Raw genomic sequence first — 25000 nt, forward strand, 5'->3', positions numbered from 1 at the left:
ACGACAGATACATATATATACATATATATGTGAGTGTGTACATATATATTCATATTCACGTATGTGTGTATGTTGGATGCTGCATCTCGTCCTCTCCGCCTCCGCTCCGGCTGCCCTGCTGGATGACTGGTCGCTGCTTGTCACGTGACTCGTTTGTTTCATTTTGTCTGATTTCCTCGTTCTTATTTACTTTTATTGTTTACCTCAATTTTCCCCTCTTTGTTTTTCTCTAATTACTTTATTTGAAATTTAATAACGGGACATTCTTATGAACTTATTTTTATTATATTTTATTCTTTCTTTTAAGTACATTGCATTTCTTTTTCTATAATTTTAATTTTTATGCTTTTCATTTTACTCTTACCCATTTTTATTTGTGTGTTTCTAAATATATTTATTTAAAGAAAATAGTTTTTACAAATGTTTGCCTCTGACGTGACCGAGGCAATTTAAACAGAAGATTTGCAAACATAAAGAGATGGTCAAGGCAGTCAGCGGGTGATTTCATTCAGTCCTGTGTAATGAAAACCGGCAGTGTCGCCATATTTTAAGCAAGCAACGAGAACCGATTAAGGAAGATAATAAGCTAACTACTGATGTATCTGACAATCTTTCCTTAGGAGCTGAACGTGATCTTAAGAACTGTATTGAACAATTTTAACATCTACTTTTAAATAATGAACTTGTCTGGTATTCTTTCCTCCTAATCTATTATAGTAACTTTTAATCTATTATAGTAGGAAGTCTGAGTGATCTTATAGTTTTACCTTTCTTGTTTAGTTTCACCAGACCCGGGTTGTATGCTGCTTAAGAGCTTTTGCCATCAGCCAAGGAAGTTTGCAAGTATTTGAACATATAAAGCAAGTGAAATAAGTTTGAAAATCATTAGCCATGAATCCTACGTCTGGCTCTGATGCTCAAGTGACACCTAGGGACAATTGTGACAACTGGTAATACAAGAATGAGTTCCTACAGTATCATATTTTTGCATCACGATAGAAGTTGTTCTCATAAACTAAAACAAACTATGTATTCAAGGATGAGGAAATGACTATGAACACCTACTGGACCCTCAGTATACATATATGTATATACATATATGTATATGTATATATACATATACATATATAATATATATATATATATATATATATATATATATATATATATATATATATATACTGAGAGAGTATCCATATATATATATATACATATATATATATATATATATATATATATATATATATATATATATATATATATATATATATATATATGTGTGTGTGTGTGTGTGTGTGTGTGTGTGTGTGTGTGTGTGTGTGTGTGTGTAAGTGAGTGACCATCGCAAGCCACCAGATGTAAGCGACACGTGAGTTGGGAGCACCGCGTCACCAGATGTGAGCGAGACGAGAGATGGACTTGGGCGGTTCAATAAAAGGGGTCTTAATTTGCTGGTTTATTACTGAAGGTAGATGTGACCCCCAACAGACCCCCATGTCCCCGGGTGGTGGAGCTGGAACCTGTGTGGCTTGGCCTGTCTGCCGTGTCTCTCTCTGCCTTACGGACGTGTCCTTTTATGCGGCGGTTCCCTTCGAGGGCGGATGTTTATCCCTGTGCGAAAAGAGAAAGCCGGGCGACATCTGCGTCCTGCCCAAGGAGAAGGGCAGCTGCTTGGACGGGGGTGTGAAGTGTTTCGTCCGGTCTTGCTACATTTTGTTGATATCGCTCGGCCACGCGCAAGGCTCGTCCTCGAGCCGACTGTAACGCTTGAAACGATGCAGTAGAAGTTCTGTTTGGAATCTACAGATGGTTCCTGGTGATCAAAGGGTCACGAGGTCGTCGCTTACCAGGGTAGCGGGTGTGGCAGAGGTTTCGCACTGAGGTGCAACATTCAGTAGCGAGGAGGGTCAATCGTCTTCAGAAGCTGAAATATAAGTGTACCAGGCCAGTAAAAGGGCTAAGGAGGAGGATATGCTTGTCATTCACCTTACTAAGTTGCAAGAAAAATGAGAGTAACGTGTAAGTAAGGTATTAATTACTTAGCGAGTTCAATAAGGTACCATCATATTGAAGAGAGAAAAATTAATTGAATAAGATTTCCATATCTTGGGGTAAATAGGCAAGTATATATGCTTTGAACACATAGGCAGCTGGGCCTGAACTTAATTCTAACAGTGCGCATCTCGGCGCTTCAATCGTATGAGCGTAAGTGTGCGGCGGGCGCAGGATTCCTTCGTTTACGGCCATGAGCCAGGCTTAAAATTAACTTGCGGTGATTGTAACCGAGTAAGCCTATATAAAGCATGGTGTCTGTAATGTGTTGCCATTATTTGCAACTGGAGACACTACCATCAGTACATATTCACCAAACCTTAAACTAAAGAAACATGAGCTCCAGCATTACTGAGGACAAGATATTGAACCTCGAGAGGACGTCGTAAAAGAGATCTGGGGACAGTTATTAGTCATAGGGATGGCACATAGTAAAATACGCAATCTTAGAGTGAATTCCGAGTAGATGGGCAGGTAGGTAGATAAGAGGATAGTCAGGTGATCGAAATCTACGTGTGAACGAGCGACAGATTAGCACGGCAAGTATGAAGAAACAGTGATATAAAGAATGATATAGTGTATACACAGAATATAACAATACGCAAGAAGTAATGAAGTGATTACTAATAAGAATAACATATGAGAAAAAAATAGATAATTTCATTAATTCGACACAAATAAACATGAATAATGTGATGAGAGCAGCCAAACATAACAATAATTAATTAAACTCGAAGGAACTCATTTATTCTGAGAGAAATGATATATGCTAAATTGTGCGATCTGAGGATAAAAATGATAATAGACAGAAAAATACTAACACAATACATCAATTACGGGATGGTTAGGGCTGGGGAATGAGGTGTGAAGTGAGGGTGCTGTCACTTAGGTTTGACATCAGTGTGTGATTGTGTTGAAAAAAAACAATGTTTGACAGGGAGAAGTTATGTAGTATAGAGTTTGTAGTGTCCGTTCGTAGAGTGGCGTGTACTTGAATTTGAAAGAAGGCAACTTGTATGCAAGGTGTGGATGGGTATAGGGAGGGCAATAGTTACTCTGGCACTAATAGGTACACTTACATTTAATAGTGACGAGGAAGATTGTTGGTGCTGGATAGAACTGCGACATCCAGGCTGTGTTGACGAGGGTTCGCTAAGAATTAGCGAGGCAGGTGAGCCGGATTGGCGAGTGTGGCGGCGTAGAGTGCGAGGATACATCTGCAGCGACTTCGTCAGGAGGGTAGCACAGGCGTGAGTGGTCAGCACGAAGTAGTAGGACAGACATGGTCCGGGTCAGAAGAGGAGTTGGTAGCGATGGCTGAGAGTTAAGATAGGCGAGGAAACACTTCGACAGGAGTAACTTGTCGGTAGATCAGCAACAGGCGTCGGCGAGGAGCGTGGTGGTAGGTGCATTTGCATCGGCGTTGTGAAGTTCTTGAACACCGCTGCCATCAGATGTAAGCGAGTGCCACCGCAAGCCACCAGATGTGAGTGAATGACCACCATAAGCCACCAGATGTAAGCAAATAACCATCGCAAGCCACCAGATGTGAGTGAGTGACCACCACAAGCCACCAGATGTAAGCAACACGTGCGTTGGGAGCAACACGTCACCAGATGTGAGCAAGACGAGAGATGGACTTGGGCGGTTCAATAAAAGGGGTCTTATTTGGCTGGTTTAATACTGAAGGTAGATGTGACCCCCAAGAGACCCCCATGTCATTTGTTTCTCTGACACTCGGTGCTTACCGTGGCGGTGGGATTGCCAGCAGGCGCTCCTGTAGCCGTGGTGTAAGCATCTCGCATAATCTCTTTATAAGCACAACGGCTGTGTTCTGCGGGCTTTGTCTTAGGAATTGCGTGTGCACACAATTCTCTAAGTAATGTACAAGTGTGGCGTTCAGCTCGCCACAATGCATGCAACACCTCTCTTCACTTTCTATTGTTTGTATGATCTGCCATGCACAGTGGTAACCTAGGCGCATTCTGTGCAGAATGACTTCGGTACCTCTGTTGTTTATTTCAGAGAGTGCCAGTGGTTCATAGCCTGTGGCATCTGAGTACCAGTGGCCGGGGGGGAATATCTCGTTTCCTCTCTGTGAAGCTGCAGGAGGAAGGAGTTGGCCGTCACCGTACGCTTCCTCCTAAGTAATTTTCGGCTCTGATGTATTATCATGGGATTAGGGGGCATACCCCTGCCAATTTCGGCTAATCTGTCAGCAATCTGATCCCTATGTGGCTGGGAACCCAGTTTATGATGATTCTTCTACCCTGTGCAAGAATCCTCTGTGCCAGTGTGAGGATGGTAGCAGAAGGTAGATATTGTTAGTGGGTGAGCGCTGCTGAAGACAGTCGACGGCTCCTTTGGAGTCTGTGTGTATGACCACGTGTCCTTCCCTCACGACGCATGGCTCAGTGCTCCCATGATAGCAATGCCTCTCCCTGTAGCGAGGAGGCTTGTCTGTACCCTCATGGTATTTTGTGGCATCCCTTGCTGCGAAGCCGGCGCCTGCAGTGTGGGTCAAGGGATCGATCGATCCATCCGTGTAATATGTTCTGCTGCCCGGAGGGGTGATGGTTGCAATGACCCTCTGGGTTTCTGCCTTTAGGCTATGCGTACAATATTCGTTCTTTTTGCTTGCCAGTCTCATGACCGAGAACTCTATCGAGGTGGTGCCCACGGCGGAGCTTCGACAAAGTCAGGGTGGGGGGAGTCATGCCCTTTGGCCAGTAGCGATTCTTTGAGCTGAGGGCGTATTAACACCCTAGCTGTGTGAGACAGCAGGAGTTGTTTGAAAACAGTCGTTATCTTTTTCTAGGGTCTGACTATTTAGTCTTAGGCTTGTGTTCCTGGGAGCCTGGATGACCTTTGATAAGAATTGTGCTGCTTAGATCAATTCGTGAGGCCAAGGGGAAAAGGTTTGTCTCCACTAGGAGGTGAGGACCTTCGCCCACCTTTGGGGGCCCACCCAGAATGACCCTGGCGGCTTCGTTTTGGGACTGTCTCTAGTTGGTCTTTATATTTTCTCTTAATGCCAATCAGAGCGAGGGAGGCATAGTCTACAATGGGCCTGACAGCATGTACATAGAATGATCTTAGTACTCTGTTACTGGCCCCTATGTGTCTTCCACTCATTGCTCTCATGACAGACAGTCTTGCCTTTGTTCAGTCAACCAGGTGCTGGACCTTCTTCTGGAAGGAGAGGGTCCGGTCTATCCTTACCCCAAGGTAGAGGTAGTCCTGAACCCAGTCGATTCCCTAGATTTTCAGACTTGTGCCTTGAACTCTCTGTCTCAGAGCCATGGCTTTGGATTTGGATGCAGAGATCTTTAGTCCTGTCCTGCAACACTCCTCGGATACCAGGTCCAGAAAAACGCTGGGCTTTTTTTAGGCAGTGTGGTCCAGTGGAGATGATAGCAAGATCGTCTGCATAGGAGATGATTTTGCACCCCACGGGGAGGTTTATGTTGAGGATACAGGACTTTAATGTTTTAAAAAGGGCTAGATGAAAACCCCACCCTGTGGCGTTCCTTCTCTAGTGGCATGTGCTGTGATAGGTGACCTTTGGGAAATTTGACTCTGGCTGTTCTATTCGTAAAGTAGTCACCTACCCAAGCCAAGAGCTTACCTCTGATTCCTTTTTGGAATCAGAGGTATTTTTGGATCAGGCTTTCCTGAATGGGAAGAGGACTTGCCAATTCGAAAGTCTTCTCCAGGTCAAGGAATACTACCACAGATGTGCCCGTGTTTATTGTGCTCAGAAGCGTGGCTATGCTGTGCACTGTGCTCATGCCCCTGGTGAACCCGTGGAGAAGTTCGTGTGGGGGTCCCATTTTCCATCGGAGCCGGTTCAGTACCATCCTCTTGGCAGTCTTGGCCAGACAGCTGAGGAGAGAGATGGGGTGGTACTTCCCCGGCTCCTTTGGTTTAAGGATGGGAACTATGGTAGCCCTCTTCCAACTCTGGGGTAGAGTGGAAGTTTCCCAGGACTTGTTGATGAGTTGCAGGAATGCAAGCTCACCTACCAGTCCCAGGTGGGAAATGATGGGGTACAAGATCCCGTCAGCGCCCGGGGCTGTGTTGCAACTGGCTTTATATGCATCTCTTAGTTCCCTCAGAGAAAAGATAACATCTGAGTTATCGGGTTCATTGCCATAGCTCTGAGAAGGTGGTATGGTGATCGAAGGACTCACACCATTCCAGCCACTTTTCCTGCCTGACTCTGCTGGCAGTTTCCTTGGCATCCCTGACAGCCTTAGGAGGGCTAGGTTGTCGGGGGTTCTTTGCTTTCGGAAGTGTTTTCGGCACATATTTACCCTGTGGTTGACCTCCCTAATCTCGTCATTGAAGACCAGGCGTCCTTGTTACTCATAGACCCAGGCCGAGTTTGGGTATGGCCCGTGAGGCTGCCTCATAAAGGGCATTTAAAAGCTCTGGCTTGTAGCACTTCCACATTTTCGCTTTGTGTGGGTTCATTGCTTCTCAGACAGCGGGCCAAGGCGTTCTGAAATGCCTGCCAGTTGGCCTTGTCTGTTTTCCATCTTGGATTCGGTCGTGGTATTTCGGCTGGGCCACTATCCATGAGGGTAGTTATAGTGCCATAATGGTCACTAGTGATGGTCTCATCGACACGCCAGCCAACCTCTCCACCAGAGTCGCAGTGGCCAGGGTGAGGTCTAGCCCTCATCTGACATGCGTTGGCTCCTGGCTGTTGAGAAGCGATCTCGGGGAATGTCTCGAGCACTTTGGGCTATGTGATGGCCAGGTGCACCCGGGTTTGCCCTGCAGGGAGCCAGGATGGGGTGGTGTCATTGAAGTCTCCCCTATGATCACTCGGTCGTGTGCTGCGGAAGCACATACCTGGTTGATGTCTAAGGTACTACAGTGTGGCCGCCTGTACACATTGTACAATTTCAGGGGCCCCCCGGCCAGCTGAATCTCGACGGCAAGAGATTCAACATCTTCTCCACAGTGCGGTGCATCAGCTATTGCGGAGCAGGGAATTGTTGCTTTGACCAGGGTGATCAGGCCTCTTTTGCCATTGGAACGTGGCAGCGCGTAGACGTGATACCCGGAGAAGCGAACAGGTTCCGGTGATAATGTCTCCTTGATCGCACTATTGCGTGGAGGATGGCACTCCTTGAGGAGAAGCCACAGATGTTCCACTGCAGAATACTTAGATTGCGTGCCATGATGTTACTAATTGATAGTTACATCAGAGACATCGTCGTATTCGGATTGACAGTTGGAGTCTGACAACTTCACTGTGAGATCCTCACTGCTTGAGAAGTCAGGCTATCCCTGGGTCCACTGAGGGGTGGAGAGCCTTTGGTAGCTCTGACTTGAAGTGTTTGGCTTTTTCTCTGGCCAGGCTGTTTCTGTGCATTGGCTGGCCTTGCCTGGCAGGGTCAGCTTGTTTCTGATTCAGTTTCTGGCACTGAATCAGCCTGGCTGGGCTTGCCTGTGAGGGCATGGCCTGGGTTGGAGTGGGGAGGGGAGTCTCGACCTGGGGTGAGGGAGAGGATTGGGCTGTTTTGGCCCTCTCCATCTTCTTTCCCTTTACGCTTGCGACAGTCTGTTTCAATGTCGTCATGGCGATCTCGACTGCCTTCTCCGCCTCTTCCTTGTCCTGGAAAAGGGATGCTGCCACTGCGGTAAATACAGCAGTGATCAGGATCGACATGTCCCCTCATAAAAGAGCATGTCTTCTGGATCTGGGGAGGACCTTGTGTGCTGTTAGAACCTTTCTTCCTGTGGTTCCTCTGCACCTTTTTTACTTGGGGAACTTGTTTGTCGGAGATCCCCGGTTTTCGGCGGGGGGGCAGCTTCCTTCCTCTTAGGAGGTCGGGAAGCCTTTTCGCTTTTGTTCCTCCCTCAGACGTAGGTGCCTGGGGGGACAGGAAGAAAGTCTTCTTAGCAACCTCTTGCCGTTTGAGGGCCGCCTCTTTCCTGACAAAGCAAGCCAGGCTCCAGGCGTGATGCCTCTTGGCACAGTTAGGACATTTGGCTGTTGTGTCCTTCTTTTCTTCTTTATATGCCTTGATACACACCTCGGTGTTGTGTGCCTTGCTACAGACACCACATTTTGGCTTGGCTGTGCAGTTAGCCTGGTGGTGGTCCGTACTTCTGGCACTTGAAACACCGCATGGTTCAGGCCATATGTACGAAAGGGGTAGGTACCCAGTTACCCAGATCAAGGGTAGAGCTTGGGCTACCTTTCATGGTCACCAGGACTTGCCTGGTTGGAGTCTTCCCCTTCAATCGGGAAGCCTCCACGACCTGTGGGTGTGATGCGATCACCTCCACATCGTATGAGACTGAGAAGCCAAGTAGCACCATCTTGACCCTCTTTTCCTCGGGATTCAGTGGCGAGAGGCTCACTTTCCTCCCATCTTTTAGCTCCCCTGTTTCCTGCAGGAAACAAAGGGTGGCTTGATCTTTGGGCATGATGATCATGCCCTGATCTCGCGCAACCCGGATTGACAACCAGATTTTGTGCTGGTTCTCCAATTCCCTGACCATTTGGTAGGCATTGTCGAAGCCTTCGGGTTTGACGGGGACCTTAAACTGCGGGAAACGCCTTGGGGGTCCAGACTCTCCATCAGAGTTGGTCTCCGGCCTCGGACGTTTCGGTCCGCTCTTTCGGCTTTGGGGCTTGCTCGTGGGGGCGCCAGCTGTTTCGGCTGGTTCAGCTGGTGCTCCTGATTCGGTCAGTGGGGTCGTCTGAGGGGTGCTCAGAGGCCTTCCTGGTCTGGGTGCTGGCTGGAGGGGCCAGCACGGGGAGCCCATCTGTTGGACAATCTGGTGGAAGACATGTTCTTACATGGTTTTTCTGTCTTGTCCACCATCTTGGCAGCAGGCATGACAGTGTCAACCTGTGCTCGGGGTTTTCTTTTGCCACCGAGAGGCACGTATGGCTTCAGGGTGGCTGCTGTGGTCTGGGCCTTGCATGGGTCGTCAAGATTGTCGCGTGTCTGTGGGGGATTTTTAGTTTTATTTTCCATATACTTGGCAGTGCTTCATCTACTCACGCCCCCACCCACCACGGAGTCCAACAAGGGAAGCTGGTGTTAGAATCAATGTCTAACAGCAACAGGGGTGATGAGTGGATATACGCAGCCAATTTGCCGTTTGCAGTGGTACGCACAGACGGTGTGGGTACCAACGGCAGCATGACTGCTTGACCCTAGCCTCCCGAGGGTGACCAGCCGATTGACCTAACCGGGCCTGGATCAGGCCACCTTCTTGCCAGAATAGGGGAAACCAAAGAGGCGTGTTTGCTAGCCGCAGGGCGTACTCGTGCACAGCATCGCTAAACCTCCAGGACTCCCGTCTCCCAGCTCATAAGGATGCCACACACGGCAAACACGTGGGTAGGTGTCAACCTCTGGGATATCCCAGAGGGGATGCCCTTCCACCTACAGGACATCATTGATGGAACAATTCTGCTCCTCCCTCAGTAAGGAAGGGAGCTCTTTCACTTTTTCCGGGCAGTTCTTCTCCTTTTCAAGGGGGACCTGTACCCTTTTTCAAAGTGAATCCCTCTTTTCTCTGAAACGTCCAAAGGTTGTTTCACCTCAGTGAGAAAAGAGGGGTTCCTGCGCCTGTTCCAGTCAGTTCCTTCATCCCTCTGAAACAGCCGGCCACAGACTGTTTCATCACAGTGAGGGAGAGAAGCTAACATTTTTCCAGGTGGTTCCTATGGCAGGACGGTTATTAAGGTGAATCCCTCTTCTCTCTAAAACACCCAAAGGATGTTTCACCTCAGTGAGAGAAGGGGGGTCCTGTACCTGTTCCAGTAAGCTCCTTCTTTCCCTCTAAAAACAGCCAACCACAGACTGTTTTCATCACAGTGAGGAGAGAAGCTAACTTTTTTCAGGCAGTTCTTATGCAGGGTGGGTTTAACGTGAATCCTCTTCTCTCTGAAACACCCAAAGGCTGTTTCACCTCAGTGAGAGAAGAGGGGACCTGTACCTGTTCCAGTAAGTTCCTTCATCCCTCTGAAGTAGCCAACCACAGACTATTTCATCACAGGTACTTCCTATCACAGGATGGGAACTTTAATGTTCTGTCTAGCGGCAGTTATTAGACAGAACCTGGCTGAAGGCCTGACAAAGGGCTCCTACCTGCCTACGCCCTATTCAAAGAAAGAGAGTGGCAGTCATCAGATGGTCTGCCAGACCAGTCCCTAGCAAAAGAATGGCAACTCTATGTACACCGTAAGGCAGGCCTTCTAAGGCCCCCCAGACACACTCTCCCCTGCGGGAGGTAAAGGTCTGCCCACGTCCGAGCACACGCCCGAAGATGGGGCCCAGTTCACCAGAAGGTGTGCACAGAGTTATCCTAATGCCGAAAATTCGTATAGGAAAGAGTAGGCTAGGAGGGCACGAAGCTACATGCAAGCACATAGCATCGTGGCAACAAACAAGGAGGGGCGCGTCACCGTCCGGTAACGCGTAAGAGCCGAGGCCGAAATGCATGGGACCGGGCGCGGTACATCTCTTTAATACGCTCATGCAAAAGCCACACGACCGAGAGGTCATGGTGACTTGGCGTTGCTCGGCTCGGCTCCACCCGCTGCGCCTCGTCCGCCACCCTTGCCGGAACCGCTCCTCCCTTCTCTCTGAATCGTCCAAGTAAGGACCGATTCATCGCAGGGAGAGAGGAGAGGTCCTTCTTCTTCAGCTGTTCGATGTCCACTGTGGCCTGTCTGCCGTGTCTCTCTCTCTGCCTTACGGACGTGTCCTTTTATGCGGCGGTTCCCTTCGAGGGCGGATGTTTATCCGCGTCCAGGTTTTGCTTCCATAGAGCAAAACTGGCAGTATCAAGGCCTTGAAGACACGCAGCTTGGTCCTTCTGCATAGGTACCGACATCTCCAAATGCTCTTGTTGATCGAGTTCATGGCTCCTGTTGCCAGACCAATCCATCTACTGACTTCTTGGTCTGACACCCCCCTAACGAAAGCCGCCTTGCCGCGGTGGGGGGGCTTGAGGTCCCAATGATCTGGTGAGCCGGACCAGAGGGCTACCCATACTGGAGGGGTCACCAGTGAGGGATGAGACAAAATGGCTTCCTGGTGCACCAAGGCCTATGAGAGGGATGGTCACCCACCCCTGGTTCATTCCATCTTAGACCAGGGAGACCTCTCCCACGTGTGTTTGCCGTGCGTGGCATCCTGTATTACCAGGAAACAGGAGTCCTGGAGGTTGAGCGATGCTGCACGCTGCGCCCTGCAGTTAGCAACTCACCTCTTTGGTCCTTTATTCTGGTTAGACGGGTGGCTTGATCAAGGCCCGGTCAAGTCAATCGGCTGGTCAATATGGTGGTCAAGCAGCCCCTATTCAGTCGGTACGCATAGGTCCCGACTCCACATAATGTAATAGTGGCTGCAATATTCCTCATTACCCTGTGGCTGTTGGGAGATTTTGAAACCCAACTATACTTTCCCCCCGTGGACCCATGTGGGTGGGGGTGGAATGAAGAATCCATTGATGAGTACTACAAATTTACAAAGTCTATCTCTCTCCTGACGCCTACTATCCCCAACCATTCCTCGAAATCACGTATTGACACTTGAACCTTTCCAGCTTCCAAGGCAGAATGGGATCGTATGGTTCTGGGCTCCCAAACGGTAAAGGGGAAAATCCTCCTTCAATCCACTAAGGAAATTTACCGGTAAATTGAAACATTTCATATACTAAACCTAGTAGTGAAAACCATTGATGTGTATAATCATGATCTTGTATTTTCGAAGTACATCGAAAATTTTTGAAGTATGTCAAGTGATCCTCCACAACCCACAGCGAATGGTAGCCGATAGTTAGGTTCGTCACCAACGAGAGTGAAACCCTTGCGTGCGAAATGCGCCCTTCCTGGGCTAAGTTATGTTCCCCCACAAAACCCTTAAACAGTGTAAGGGAATTGTTTATCCCGAGACCTGATGAGGTATTCTGAGGAGAAACTGTTAGAGGGAAATAGAGAATTTTAAGTATGGCAGTAAAAGGTTTTTAAAAGAAAGTTTATGGTTTGGAACAGTCGACCAGCTCTCTCTAACTTTAACACGAGTCCTTCCAGAAACGGGTTAAATTTAGCATGGGACCACCTAAGGGAAAGCCATATTGCCAACCCTATGCGGTTGGGTTCCACTGCCAGGTTATGGCATGGAGCCAACTCTTGCCGTTTTAAAGAAAAATGGCAACCAAAAGTTGGTAAGTGTGGTACACGTCTCAAGAGATGACAACTGTCCGGTCCATATGCTGTTACCACTGCAAGAGGCTCATGAAGCTTCTTCAAGCATGTAAAAGGTACATATTTAAAAGGAAGTATTGTATAAGAGAAGAGAAAGTTAGTTTTCCAGAGCAAAGCGACTGCCCGTGTGCTATTTTCAAGCCAGGTAAGTCCTTTGAATCGGTTTTCTAGCCATTTCCCCCTTCCCAACCTTGCCCTCCAATGCTTCTTACACACATACTCTGCACTTTCTTAACCCAGTGGAATTGCTGACACGCCCCGGTGAGTTGTTCACCAGAAACGATAAGGGGGGGTCTATTGAGGAGAATCCTCCTCCCAAGTAAGGTCTTTGGACCATCATTTAAGGCTCCAGAGGCTCAACGGTGACAGCTCCAGCTGCACCACATCCACAGGGGCCTCTGCTGCTAGGCAGAATGCCCTGAGTAAAGGGTCAGCAAGCCTTTGCCCGCAAAAGGGAAACCTGAGCCTGTGCAAAAGACTCCACTGCCAAAAACATCCACAGGGCCTCTGCTGCAGACAGAATGCACCTGAGCAAGGCTCAGGTCGCTCTTTGCCCAGGCAAAGAAATCCTGAACCGTCCAAGGGAAACCTGTAGAAACTACTCCACAGGTAAACAACCTTTAAAAGTTCCCAGGATCCTGAAAGGGACAGCCTAAAGGTTTTTGAGGGAAAACCTTGACCACGTCTTTCCAAACACCTTATGAAGAAATAATATAAAACGATACCCTAATCCAATGGAACTGTCAGGAATTCATGCCAAATGGGGAAAAACTGCAATATTGAAACTTCATATACCGTTTGTGTATGTTAAAGAGATTTTGACCAGGGAAAATCATCCGATTCCCTGTGAGGATCCAAATTCAAGCCCATTATGGACCTTACAATGAACCTCAGGGAGTAGCAGTAATGGTACGTCAAGATATTCCCTTTCCCGGCCATCCCCTGCAGAAACCCGCAGGTGAAGGCTGTGAGAATAGGTTGATACGACCTTACACTGTTGCAATCATCTACCTTCCTCCACATAAACTCAACATAGATGATTGGAAGATGTACTTGGGCAGTTTTCCAACATACATTCTACTCTTGGGAGATTTCAATGGCGGCATCAACCTCTGGTGAAACACTTGTGCAAACCCTCGAGGAAGGGCCTTTGGAGTCCTTGTTCTTAAGAGTAGAGCAGTTTTACTGAACAGTGACACTCCCACACTTTCCAGTTCAAACTGGGGACATTCTCCAATATTAGACCCTATCAATAGGCCACCTGATTCACAGTTGAACTTCCTTGGCAGGTCATGGAAGCGACCATTTTCCAATAATTTTTGGAGGAGGTGAATGGTATTCCAGTCAATGGAGTGCAGAGATCGCGACTTGAACATGTGGACTGGAATCTTTTTAGATCAACTGCAGTATTGCAAGGATCTGTTAATGATTTCCGTGTGTTCAAAATGCTGTTAATCACTTCACATCACGAATTCATCTTGCAGCAGAAGCATCCATTCCCAAAAGTAGCGGACAGTACCGTCGACCTCCAGTAACATGGTGGTCTGATGAATGTCAACAAGCTGTCAGAGCAAGGAAAACTGCATTAAGGCAGTTGAAACGACGCCCCAGCATTATAACCTTGATCAGTTATAAAAAGACCCGTACCAAGGCCAGGCGCGTGCTAAAGGAGGCTAGACGGACGTCGTGGAGACAGTATGTCTCCTCGATTAACTCTGGGACCCCCTTAGCATGGGTGTGGGACAAGGTGCATAAGATTGCTGGAAAGAGCACATCCATATCACAACCTGCTCTGAAGATAGATGGCATAATCATCACAGACAAAAAAAATATTGCTAATGAGTACTAAATCCATGGCAGAGATCTCCTCTGGGAGCACTTACACTGCTCGATTCTCCACTCTTCGTGCTGAACAGAACAACACCCAGTGTCGTTCTTCAGTAGGACTGCAACAGAACTTCCATACAATTTGCCATTTTTGCGCAAGGAGATGGACACTGCTTTGCAGCTCTGCCGTAAGACTGCCCCAGGAAGTGACGATATTCCATATCAAATGATATCTCACTTACTGGAGAGCTCCCAGAAATTTCCCGTTGGACCTATTCAATAGGATCTATAGGGAGGGCACAGTGCATCCACATGGAATGAGGCTATAATCATTCCTGTTCCTAAACCTAGTAAAAATGCTTCCGCACCAGGAAATTACAGACCAATTTCTCTCACCAGTTGCATCTGCAAGCTGATGGAGAAAATGGTAAACTTCAGGTTGACATGGCTGATAGAAAAAGAAACATGTGACCCCATATAAAAAAGGCTTTAGAAAATTGAGATCGACCACAGATGTACTTGTGAGGATGGAAACTGCTATACAGAATTCCTTCGCACAGCGACGTCACATGTTGGCAGTCTTCTTTGACCTTGAAAAGGCTTACGATACAACTTGTAAGCATGGCATACTCATGAAGCTGTATGACATTGGTTTAAGAGGAGCCATTACCTACCTTCATACAAAGCTTCCTTGCTAACAGGAAATTTAGAGTCAGGTGGAAACAGTTTTCTCTAAACCCGGAAGACCATCTGGAAGGGGTCCCACAAGGGAGTGTCTTAAGTGTGACCCTGTTTGCCATTGCTATAAATGACTTGTAAAAGTTGTCCAAGTTTTGTCTCATGTAATCTGTATGTGGGGTGACTTTACCCCGTACTGCTCAGGAGAAGCTTAGGATGTGCAAGACCATGCAGACTCAAAAAATCAGGTTGTACAGTGGGCAACATTCATGGGTTCAAATTTCTCCAAGCAAGACCATGGCTATACATTTCCAAAAAACGAGGAAAATTCCACCCTTCCCTCTATTAGGAGCAAACCCACTGCAATTTGTCCAAGAGGTGAAGTACTTGGGTCTAATTTTTGACTCAAGACTTACATGGGTGCCTCACATCAACAGTTTTAAAAATGAAGGCTACAAAAGTGCTTAGTATTTTGTGGGTTCTTTCACATTTATCTTGGGGTGCAGACCGCACAACGCTTCTACGGCTTTACCGAGCGCTTAATTGTAGTAAGCTTGATTATGGCTGTGAGGTGTATTCTTCTGCAACTCCCACTGTTCTCTGGATGTTGGACTCAGTTCATAATGAAGCTCTCAGAATCTGTACTGGGGCTTTCAGGTCTTCACCTGTAGAATCCCTGTATGCTGAGAGTGGAGAACCACCTCTTTCATTACACCGGGACTACATGAACCTGATTTACTACACGAGACTACAAAGGATTCCGGGATCTCCTACATCCAGATTGGTTTTCAACCCCCTTGAGGATAGCCGATCCTATGGTAGGAGAATGAGGAATCTTGTGGAAGATCTTGATTTTTTCACTAAGGTTCTGGCTGTTGGAATTCCCCATTTCCCCCCTTGGACTAATCAAGTCGAGCTGGATTTGGTCGGAATTGGGAAAGGGGAGAAATCAGAAGCAGAAGTCAAAGAGAAATTTCTTCAGCATATTTCTAAGTACCAAGGATCAGAGGCAATATATACAGATGGTTCGAAGCTGTGAGTAGAAGGAAGACTGCATCTGGCAGTCTTTCTCTAGCAGCCTCGATCTTTACTGCAGAGTTACATGCCATCCTTGCAGCAGTTAAGATGACTAGAGATCTTACGAACCATTCTATTGTGATATATTGTGACTCTGTGCTTTGCAAGCAATCAAGAGCTTAAACTCATCACATCCAGTAGTCAGGGAGGTTCAAGATGGCTTGCACTGATGTCAACACGCAAAAAGATAACTCTGTGTTGGGTGCCAGCACATGTTGGTATCAGTGGGAATGAGCGAGCTGATCAGAAGGCCAAGGCAGCTGCTGCTCAGCCTTGTGATGCTCGTTTTCCTCTCCCACACACCCACCTGAAAAACCCCGCATAAGGAGTTGTCTTCGCAATAAATGGAAGGAATAAAGGAGGCATACCTCCAGAAAAAAAACTGCGAGAGATTAGAGATGACCTTGGCAGTTGGGGGACTAGCATCCACCCTAACCGAAAAGTGGAAGTTGCATTAACAAGACTAAGAATCGGCACACAAGACTGACTCATGGGGCCCATGATGGCTAAAAGTCAAGCACTTTGTGAAGGATGCCAAGAGCCATTAACGATCGCACATGTAGTGGAAAGATGTTTCAAAAATTCTCAGACAAAAACGTATGTATTTGTCTCCCCATATACATTGAAAAATGTATTGGGGAGGATTGTGACATAGAGGGTCTTATTAGTTTCCTTAGGGAGACTAATATTTTCAATAAAATTTAATTATGCATAATGTTTATGCAATATTTTATATACTTAAAGCATAATATTTATGCTTTGATTTTTCAATTGTTTATTGTTATTTGTAAAATATTTATTCATAGTTTTTTAAAAGTTTTAAATATCTTAATATTTCTATTTAACAAGGCATTCGCCGCTAATGACCTTAGCTGTTGACGCGGCAGATAATTTGGAATAATCAATCAATCTTGGTCTGACAGCCCAGAGATATGGACTACGCTACCAAGGTTTGTAAAACTCTCTGTAACTTCAACGTCCTCACCGCAAGCATGGATCGACTGAACAGGTTCCCCTAACAGGCCCCCAAAGTCCTGAATCTTGGTCTTGGTCCAGGAGACCTCTGAGCCTAGGGGCTTCGCCTCATTGCTAAATGCATCAAGAGCCACCACCAGTGACTCCAGGGACTCAGATAGGATGGCAACATCATCGGCAAAGTCAAGGTCTGAGATCTTGATATTGTCTAGTGTTGCTCCACATTTTATTTTGGGCTAGTACTCTGTCCTTTCCATCCATACAGTTTTAAAAGTTTTGGGTGCAAGGACCGCCTTGCCTCCCCCTAAATTTAAACGGGGAAAGGTTTTCGACATCCCCCCACCACATTTTAAAAGAACTTTCAGTACAGTAAAAAGGCTTCTATTAGGCCATAATCTGTGTGGGAAAATTCCCCCTAGTCTCGGATCCCCCATGCGATTCCCGATGCCCGAGTAAGCGCCTTCTTGGGGTCGATATGGTTCAAGCACCCCCGACCAACTCTGACGGCTTTTCCACAATTACCAACTTTAGTATACGGTCTATTGTGGACTTGAAAGGGGAGTAAATGCGTATTATATTATTATATATATAAAATTTATATATATATTATATATATATATAATATATTTATACATATATTATATTATAGGTCAAAAAAGGGGGGGGCTATCACTTTGTCAGCATTTTTTTTAAAAAGAATAAAAGCTATTTTACAATAAATAAATTGTTTTTGAATCTCAGAGGGAAAGGAAGCGGCGCTGAAGCCACCGCCGAAGGCGGGGGAAGCGGCGAACGCGGCTCCCAAAAGGGGCGGGAACGAGCCGAGGAAAGAAAGTGACAGAACATGGAATTTTGGCGAAGGAGCAAAGGGGGGTTGGGTGAGCTGGGGAGGCTTGGAAAAAAGGGGGAAGGCAACGGCAGGGGGTTTTTTTGGTATCACAGGCGAAAGGGGAAGGCTTGGGGGTTTAGGCGTACGCGGGAGGGGAGGGGGGTAGGCGGGAGGCTTGGGGCAGATAGGAGGCCTCGCCCTCGAGGCACTTTGCGAAGTATCCGCTGTGGTGGCGGCGGTGAAGGGACGATCTGGGGGCGACCGTCGGGGAGGGGACGCGGTAGGTCCCGAGGTGCCTTTCCGTCGCGGTCTCGTCGGGGAATCGTTTTCCGGTGTAGTCGTCCTTGGGCGGCGTAGGCGAAGTCGAAAGGGCATGCCAGGCTCCTTGTAGGCGGGGGGGCCGTAGGAAGGAGGGGGATGGGGGGGGGGCGGGGCGGGGCCCCAGCCCGAGGGCGAACGGACGATGAGCTGCAAAACGGATTGAATAACACAGGAAAGGGGGCTGCGTCTGCCTTGGGGAGAGAGGGCGGGGGGGGAGGAAAGAGGAGGGAGAGGAAAGGGAGAAAGGGATTGGGGGGGGAGGGAATAGATACTCGACAATAATAGTAAATGCAAAGAAAAAAGTGAAAAAGAGAAGGAAGAAGGAAGTGACAGGAAAAGAGGTGTGTGTAAAAAAAGGGTGAAGAATAACGGAAAAGAAAAAAAGGTATAGAGAACGGAGAACTGATACGCTAAATTATAAAAAAAGAAACGGTAACAAAAAAATCACTCGCTGGGCTTAATTTTGAGTATTCACAAAAAAAATAAATTGTTTTCTCATGGATCCACTCAAGCACAGTTCGGGTTAATTGTTAGTCAGTTTTTTTTCCCGAAAAATATTATTGGAAATATATGTTTGGGGTAATCTTTTCGCTATCGTTCGATGAAATCGTCCTGAGCTTTTGATTTGATTTTTGAGTCTATAAACCAAGTTCCTTCGGCCACGAACTTAGCCACTCCCTTTGGCAGAATGGTTTTGGAGGGGCGTCGAAATGCTGCTGAGGGGCGGGGAACGCCCCCTTATATAGCCCTCGAGTCGGGTTTCGTCACCCCTCGCTGCGCTGCTGGAGTCCAAAGGTGAAACCATTAAGGGGCCGATAGTGTTGGGAAATACGTTATTGTCTCTATGTAATAGTTTACGGAATTAAGCCGACTATTTTAAAAACTGATTAATCGCTTCTGGGGTAATGCTCCTTTTGATACAGGAAAGATCCATGGTGGTGGTGCTATATGTGGATTACACGTGAATCACGAGAATCACGGGTTTCAATATCGTTTTTCTTGCCTTTTATTTCAGTCCCCCTGCCCCATTTTTTGTGCTATAAATGCTAAAACAAACAGAAATACGTGCGTTGTTAAAAAATTTCGTTTCCCTTTGGGTTTTCAAATAAAGTTCGGAAAGTATGCATACCGTTGCGTTTGTATATCCATGGCTTTGAATAATAAACTTCTCAAACTTCAACTTTCATTTTTTCCAATGCAAAACCCTGCAAGCGCGAAACAGGCCTGGCTTGCCCGCCCGCGATGCGGAAAAAAAGGGCAGGATCATGAAGAACTGAGTTAATTGCTACACGGGGCGGGAAATGCAATCTTGCGGATCCGTGCGCCCCGGGTCGACGGGGGAATGGGAGGGCTTGTTTCCCCTGGTCGTCTCGGGGAAAAGGGTTTCCTCCCAAAATTGCCTTTTGATGTTTCGTGAGGTCAGTGCTGTAATTCCTTCTCTTTCACCCTCACCTCTGAACATCGCTTGTCTTCTCTGGTGTAAGATCGCTCACCGGAACGATCTGAATTTGCATGCAGATCCGCATTGCCAGGGTTTTCTCTGCGGCGGGAAAACAGTTTTTCCATAGAAAATACCTAAAACGCGGGTTTCCAGAGGTCTTCTGTTGTTTATGCTCTTTGCCCCTACCCGGCAACGGAAGACGACGATATCAAATAAACTGAAGCAGACTGCCCCACATCCAGGACGTGGTGTGTGTCTTGCTCTGTGTCCTTCCCCTACGGCAAGGGCCGTCATTCTGTACCGTGAAATTTGGAAGATCTCTATATTTATAAAACTAGTCTTTTCTTTTATGAGCTCTTGGTACTCTGACAATAACAATGTTTTTTTTTTGGGGTTCTTTTGGGGATCAAAATGAAAAAGCACTTAGAAGTGACGAGTGATAGTCATGTATATTTCAAAAATAAAAACATTGGGCATACTAAGTGAAATTAATATTCGTGCAGTGATGCCACAGGTAAGGCGCAATTTCTTACATAAATTTACTTTAGTAGGACTATCATGAAAAGCGGGGGAAAGCTCTTTTACACTTATTTAATGTTCGATTCGCCCAAAATCGCATTGATCTAAAATGTGAGAATTTTTCAGTGGCAAATTCCTCACGGCCGAAATTTGTTGTGATATCTTGGTCTAAAAGTAGTATGACGCCATGTGATTTCCACCTACTGATACAATACCTTATTCTATGGTGATGAATGGTGAACGCGCGTTTTTAAAGGGAACATGGGAAAAAATATGTGATGACTTGTGAAGGCATGGCAATATAATCCGACTATCATTCCCCAACCTTCCACGTTTCCAACCGTTTTCATCGCTCGTCGTTCGATTCGCTAAAAAGACGGGGGCCTGTGCGGGGCCTCGTTGCACCCCTCGTGTTCAGCGACGTCCGCTCTTGCAAGGGCGGGGAAAAGGGGAAAAGCTCACTGACATCCAATCCTTCCCGCTCGGGGGTCTTGTCTCCCCCCTGCCTAGGGGCCGTGACTCATCACCCAAAAATCATAGTCATTTTCCACATGATTTTGCAAAAAAATGTTCACGAACCACCCAACCCATGCTACGTCATATTGCTTCCTATAACCAAACGACTTTGCCAAAAAACTTCCCAAAAACTACAATTATTATTATATCTTTTGAAACCCTTATTAAAATTATCGTCATGAGTATGATCTTATTAATTTATTATTTCCGTTTATTATCTTTATTATTATTATTATTATCATCTCACTTCATTATTATCTTATAATTATCTTATTGTAATCACCTTTTAAAATTTACCATCCTCATTATTGCTTTTTATTTTTATTGTTATTATTATTATTATTATTTTTTTATCTTTTTTATTATTATTATTATCATTATTTATTTTTTTGGGTCTTCTTTTTATTATCATTTTATTATTTTACATTATTTTTATTATTATCATTATTATTATTGTTTTTTATTAATTATTATTATTGTTATTGTTATTATTTTTATCTTTCATTATTTTTATTATAAATATTATTCTTTTTTCCAAAAAACTTTCTTGACTGGTTGCGAACGGGGGGCAGGGGCCCCCGGCCTCCCCCCCAGCTACCTCGCGCTCCAGGCCCATTCCGCTGGTGGGCGTGAAAGCCTGAAGGTAAAAAAGGTTTTCTGTCTCTATGATCGTAGCCCCGGGAGACAAAGCATCCTGATAAAACGAGTAACTCAGAAAAAAAAATGATTTGTATAAAAACATATACACAAAAATCAAAGTTTTCAATGATTGAGGGTCTTAAAATGATTAGGATTTGGGAAAAAAACTCCAGTGGCAACTTGTGCACAAAAGGGAATGTGAAAAGGAAAAAACAAAAATCAGAGGAAAAAAATTTAGGTTCATTTGTTGTTATTTCATCTAAACATGACTAGAGCCACAGAGAAAGCCTTAATTTTCGCACCCTTTCCACATTTTTTTTTCCTTTTCAGTTTCAGATATATCCCTCTTTTCTCTGAAAGCCTGGATTTTTTTTTCTTCCTTCCATCTACTTTTCGGGACTTGTCATATATTAACTCCTGGTTAGACACTGGTTCACGGCCGGTGGGCCCTGCGTAATTCTTAAAGGGCCTGATCAGGCAGGTAATGCCAGTTGTTTTTTTTTTTTTATTTTTTTTTTAAGTGTGCGTCTTGAAGTTTTATTTTGAAATTTAAAATGATTTCGTTATTAGTTTTTTTTCAAGAATTTTCTGGGTTTATATTTTCTGCCATAAGAAATTTCTCATTCATTTGTAATTTTGACAAAGTTTTTAAAATCATATTTGGTGTCTCAAATTTTTTAACTACTTAAAAATTTTTGTTATAATTATCCCCCTAATTGGCCCCTTAGGTAGGGTTCTTCAACCCTTTTTTATCACGACCCAGTTTGATTTTACCTCCTTCCGACTCGTATGTCTTTTGTTCGTACCTTTTTCTCAAACCCCATTCAGTTCATATATAAATATACACACCACACACACACACACATACCACCCACACACACACCCCACACATAATATATATATATATATATATAATTTTTATATATAATATTAAAATATATATATATTAAAATTTTTATTATATAATATTATATACAAAATTATTAAAATATTATATATTATATTATATATATATATATATATATATATTATATATATATATTAAAATATATATATATATATATATATATATTATTATTAAATACATATCGGGGTAAGTTCATATTTATAATAAAAAAATAATGTAATTATTATTATTATTATTTTATTTTATTTAGTTTTTTTTTTACTACCATTATCATTGTTATCTTATTTTTGTTGTTTTGTTGTTTTTATTATTTTATTTTAGTGCTAGTGTAGTATCTTCATCATCATAAAGGGGTACATCATAAAGCAAAAAATGAGCTGTGCCCACTGGGCTAAAAGTTAAATAAAAATGAAAATCCCATCACATTCACCCTATTAAAGTTTTGCTGTAAAATATTTATAAACCTTTGGGAAAATGCTTTTTACCAATTTTTGTTACTCTATTGAACACTTCTCTGTCCCTTGCTAAAAAGATACACTGATTGAACTTTTTTAAATTGTTTTTTAAAAACATGGGTTTTTAGGATTAAAATAATAAAAAAACCCGTGGGGCTGAATGGGCCGAACCCTTTCAGTTTTTCTTTTATTACTCACGCAAGCTTCTGTAATTTTTACTTTTCTGGGCCCCTTTCTTTTCTTGCAAAGAGTTTATTCCCGACTGGTATCGGGATGTGACGACTTTTTCAAAACTGTCATTTCAAAGGGCCTGCCATCACGTCCCAATCCAGATTGGGTGCAGTATAAATTTTCTGCACTTTGGTTTTGCGGATATTTTAAAATTTGACTTTGCCCGTCTCACACCTTTCTCTTTTCCCCGTGCACATCTCTTTCCCCATATTTTTTATCTTTACCAAATCTTTATTTAATTTTAAACTCACCAAGTTTGATTGTATTTTTTTTTTGGAATCCTGGACCTCAATCTCTGCTAACTACCCATTCATTCATGCCAAAATTTGTTTAAAAGCAAGTCCCTGTATTCAGTTACAAATTTTTAAAAAAATAGTTTTTGTTAAAAATTCTCAAGGTTAAAAATTTTTTTTTCACTGTTCAGAGTCCCTTTCGCGTCCTACCGTCCCCAGGAAAAAACCGGGCAGCTGATTGTTGAGTGTGAAAAGATGCATAATTTATGAATTTTTTTTTTTTTAAATTCTTGATTTCTAATAATTTTTCTTACCTTTTTATGTAGATCTGTTTATCTATTTAAAAGTTTATTCATCTTTGTAGTGTGAAATTATGGGTATCTAGCTGTAACCCCGATTCAGTTATGCCTCTGCCCGTATTCAGCAAACTTGCTATTTGCGCTGCGCCACACTGCTATACCGATTCCGCCCCCCTGACAAACTCTTTCCATCGACGGAGGGCTCGCAAATTTTTTGAATATATAAAACGTGATTTTTTTTTTAAATCATTATCCATGAATCCTTTTTTCTGACTCTAATGTTTTAAATGATAGGGGTGATTTCAGCAAAAAAAAGTTTCTACAAACTCATGTTTTTGCGTCACGATAGAAACACTTTTCATAAACGAAAGCAGTTTGTATTTTAAAAAATTTGGAAAAGGCCCGGGGCAGCTACTGGGCCCCAGTATACATATGTTATCATATATATATGTAATATACTATTATATAATTTCACACGCGAGTATCCATTATATAGATAGATATGGATTAGAATTTTTAATATCATATATATATACATACACACACACCACACACACCACAACACACACACACACCACACACATATATATATTAAAATTTATATATTATATATAGAGAGAAGAAAAGAGAGAAGAGGAGAGAGAGAGAGAGAGAGTACCATATATATTATATATATATATATATATATATAGATGATAGATAGAAAATAGATAGATAGTAGATAGTATGTGTATATGTATAAGTGTATATTGTAATTTTTTAAATTTTTTAAAATTATAATCATTATATATATATATATATAAAATATATATATTATATTACTTTTTGCATTTTTTTGTTATCGTACATATGTGTATATGTTTATATATATTTATTTTCATATACATTATATATATTATATATATATATATATTTATTATAATTATATACTTACACACACGTCTTATATTGTATACACGCCCATACCCACACCACACACAACACCCAAATATATATATATATATATAATATTATATATATTATATATATAATATATATATATATATATACGGGGGGTAAAATTTGATGTGTATTTCATGTTTTTATTCTTTATTCTTTTTTCTTTTTTTTACCTCCTATTTCTGAAAAAGTCCTATGCTGTGGAAAGAATGGCAAGGAAGAAAACATGTTTTACTTCACTTTATCTTAAAGAGAAAGGCATAATTTTTCAAAATAAAATTGCTTTTGAATCTCATAGGGAAAGGGGCGGCGCTGAAGCGGGAGCCCCCAGCGAAGGCGGCGGAAGCGGGCTCAAACGGCGGCTCCGAAAGGGGCGGAACACCTGAGGGAAAGACAGGTCGACGAACGATGGGGGTTGTGGGGAAGGGTCAAGGGGCTTGGGTGAGCTGGAAAGGCTTGGAAAAAGGGGGAAAGGGGAAAGGCGGGGTTTTTGGTACACAGGCAAGGGGAAAGGGTTGGGGGGAGGCGTACGCGGGAGGGGGGGGGGGCGTAGGCGGCAGCTTGGTGCAGGGTAGGAGGCCTCCCTCGTAGGCGACATTAGCGACGTTCCGCTGTGGTGGCGGCGGTGAATGACGATTGGGGGCCCGTCGGGGGGGAGGACGCGTTTGGGTCCCGAGGTGACCTTGCCGTCGCTGGTCTCGTCGTGGGCGAAGTCGTTGCCGGTGTAGTCGTCCTTGACGGCGTAGGCGAAGTCGAAGGGCATGCCAGGCTCCTTGTAGGCGGGGGGGCCGTAGGAAGGAGGGCATCGGGCGG

At 44.4% G+C, this 25000-nt stretch overlaps 1 protein-coding gene across 1 annotated transcript in view; it reads right to left on the minus strand.

Moving 5' to 3' along the window:
• The window catches only part of LOC119582707 (cuticle protein 19-like), an 88434-nt gene that overhangs the window by 62373 nt on the left and 1061 nt on the right, over nucleotides 1-25000 (minus strand). The gene's annotated exons all lie outside the window — the stretch shown is intronic.

Source organism: Penaeus monodon, chromosome 16 (assembly GCF_015228065.2).
Source record: "Penaeus monodon isolate SGIC_2016 chromosome 16, NSTDA_Pmon_1, whole genome shotgun sequence".
NCBI lineage: Eukaryota > Metazoa > Arthropoda > Malacostraca > Decapoda > Penaeidae > Penaeus > Penaeus monodon.